The following is a 3,520-nucleotide window of genomic DNA, read 5'->3' as shown; positions in this document are numbered from 1 at the left end:
CTGGCCCTTGCAGTCCTTTGGTTTATAAATCTGATCAGTGGGGAGGAAGTAGTAAATTAAAAAAGAGAACTCGGAGTCTCCTGGGAGAAAAACCATCAGCAATGGTAGGAAAAGAAATAAAGTAGCCTCCCTTCTCCCTCGAGGAGTTTACTATAAGGGAAGAGAAGGAGTTGGCCTCTGCAGGAGCAGACATGGAGATGGATTTGGAGATACAGGATTGTTTATTAGGGATCAATTCTGGTGAGATGAAGGAGGAGGAAGCAAGATTGGTCAGAGGAAAATGCAGTGCTGTGATGTGGGCCTGACCATGCCTGGCTAACCAGCCAGGGAGCTTAGAGGAGAGTATTACCAGTTAGAGTGACCCCTGTCAGGGTGGAATGGCTGGGCCTTTCTACCCTTGCCTTACTCGGTCACTGGATGTGGGCTGCCCTGAAAAGAGCATGATCTTGGATGAGGTTCCCTCTCACACTTTCTCTTGGATCACTCACTCTCGGGAAACCAGGTGCCATGTTGTTAGACAGCCCTCTGGAGAGGCCCACATGGTAAGGGACTGAGTGACCAGGTCAGTGAGATTGGAAATAGACCACCCACACCCACACACATAGTAGAACCTTCAGACACAACTACAGCCCCAGCCAACAGCTTGACTACAACCCTGTGAGAGACCTTGAGCCAGAGGCCCCTAGCTCAGCCACATGCTGATTCATGACCCACAGAAATTTGGGATAAAATTCTTGTTTTAAGATTCTAAGCTTTGTGGGTAATTTGTTAGCAGACATAGATAACTAATATAGCTGTGGCAGCTCCTGAAGGCAGCAAATCCTTCCTTGAAGGAGGATCAGGGCAACATATCTATCCTAGTTCACCTGTCTTGTCACCTGTATCCACTTCAACATGTATGTTTGGGTAGCACCTTCTCCAGAATTCTGCTGGGCCTCTTCCTGAGGAACATTTAAAAGAGAAAACAAACAGAACCGTCTACCTAGCCCCACTGCTGCAGGTGATCTCAGGGCCACAAATGACACTTACTTTATGTCCTCTGTACTATTTATTTTTCATCCCTGCATGTTCAGGCACCATCTCTGCTGCCCTTGGTGGCTTATGTGGTAGTATTATCCACATTCACCCCAAAAAGTCTGGTCCCTGCTCACCACATCCTTCTCGTGCCTGCATTTCTGCCTCTATCCATTTACACTTAAAGTTGGACAAGGGATTATCACAGGCACCCATGTGGATCATCTGTGTCCTATGTGAACTTCTCACTGTCCCCACTGTGTAATAGACCATCTTCCTGATAATCCAATTCAGTTACTTCTGCCAAGGTGGTGATGCTCTTTTTGCCCTAAATACCAAGACAGGAGTCACAGCTAATAATTCTACAGGAATTTTATGGTGTCCACTAGTGAAATTGTGACCCTTTTATAGATCAGGACCTTTAACCCCACAGAGCACAGAGTTGCAGGGACAGAAAGCACTAAGTCCCCCAGGTGTCTTTGGTTATGGTGGTAAAGGGAGCCACTCCTTCTGCACCTTAGTTTTGAAGCCCCTGAATTCTTCCTCTCAGAGACATAGTGCTGCATAAAATTCTTTGATTTAATGTGAATACTGCATCTTGGAGGACGACAGCTCATCCTCACAGAGAATTGTCTCTGATTTGGGGCTTTAGCTGTCCATTCAGCAGGCCATTTCAAAGCTCTACTAGTCCAGCAGCATCCGCACTGTGTGGTTTGTGATATAACCAGTGAATGTCGTGGGCTCACAATGGCACTTCTTTAACATCTGGAATACAACTCTGTGCCAGAGGTTGTTGGCACTTCACCTGCACCTGTGATAAGACATGTATTGCCAGTTGGGCATGAGTGATCCAGCTTCAAAGCCATCTGATTGCTTGCCTTCTCAGACCACTCCTGAGAGAAGATGCTTGAGACACTGAGTTTCTAAGATGCCAGATGGTTTTTAAGGATCAACACCTGTGAAAGAGAGGAAGAAGGAGCAGTATTAGGAAGAGGAAGAAGCTGAACTGTGAAACAATCCAACAAAGTCTCAGTGCACCCTGCCGGAAGTTCTGTAATGAATATTGCCATTGGAATGTCCCAAATCAGGCCAAAATGTCCAGGCAATCAGAAACCTTGCTTCTGCTTCCTGATTTTTTTTTGTCTGAGCAATGTGTCTGTAGGTATTGAGGATTCCCAGTTGCAGAATGGGAAGAAAGTTTATAAAACTACCATAATTTGTATCCTAAGAAACACCTATTTTTAATGGAGGCAGAGGGGCTCTAGGGCTTGTTTCGTAAGAACACAGGATTTGAGCCATTTAAGAATTTCAGGAAAGGTGAGGACTCCACTCTATGCACAACACACTAACCCCTCGCTCACACATAGAGAGCTGCTTTCATCCAGGTGGGATAGCAGCAGACGGTCAGTGTCAACAGTGGAAGAAATTGTTATTAGGGATTTCACAAAATGACTCAGAACTGGCCAGAACCAGAAATATCTAATTCCCATTCCAATGTGATTTGTGATCTAAAACCTTGCATAAAAATAGCATCAACTGCTTCAACACTAAAGGAATAATTATTAATAGCTTTTGAGACAGATGTTAAACTACTCTTCTTGGGTTGCATATAAGATTCATTTCTTTTTTTCTTATCAAATATGATTTATATTTAATAAAATCTATTTCTCCTGCAATCCTGAACTACAGATGCAATACTTGTGTAATCCAGCATAATGTGGCTTGTAGCTGCCAAGGGCCATAAATAATGAACCTCCTAAAGCAGTGTGATCAGGTTGCCCCTTGTATATGGGCTGCTGCAAACCAGTCTGACACCAGCTGCAGGCTATTTCTACTCAGTGGTTCAGCATACTGGGAATGAGAAGCCAGGGTTTCCATGGGAAAACCAATAGGTCAAAGCTAGAATATGTGGCCAAAAGTCATTATTTATTATGAAAGTTTAATGGGAATATAAATAGATTATATAGAAGAGAACATTAGTTAACCACATATACCACTTCAGAAATTAATATTAAGTATTATAGCTATCAAAATTGTATTAAAAGAAGAATATCATGTTCTGTGCCAAGATTTTGGAAATAGTTAAGTTGGTCTATTATCTAAGGTTGTGAGAACTGTGTCTACATTTGGTTCTTCTCTGAATTCACAAAAATCCTGAGAAAATAAACGCACTCATATAAGGGCATATGTTTTTGTTTTTTGTAATTATTATTATCAGGTAGGAGTTAATGATAGGTATTGGAGCTTATACAATTTAAAATATGATCCCAGCATATTGAGAACAGACTTTATGAAACCAACTCTTATATTTTAGGTTTACCTTAGAATCAACATATTCATCAATCACAAGATTCATAGTTCCTGAATATGACTTTCTCCTTTTGATTGCTTGGTTAAGCCGGTTGGGCAAGAAATGCTTTACTGAATGTGGTGGTGCCTTGACATTTTTTCAGAGACTGTCCTTTGGAGAAGACTGCTATAATTTTGGGTGCAATAAGTGACTTGC

Source organism: Galeopterus variegatus, unplaced genomic scaffold, assembly GCF_000696425.1.
Source record: "Galeopterus variegatus unplaced genomic scaffold, G_variegatus-3.0.2 Scaffold1971, whole genome shotgun sequence".
Taxonomy (NCBI): domain Eukaryota; kingdom Metazoa; phylum Chordata; class Mammalia; order Dermoptera; family Cynocephalidae; genus Galeopterus; species Galeopterus variegatus.
The sequence above is the reverse complement of the archived record's forward strand: the minus strand, read 5'-3'. Positions refer to the sequence as shown.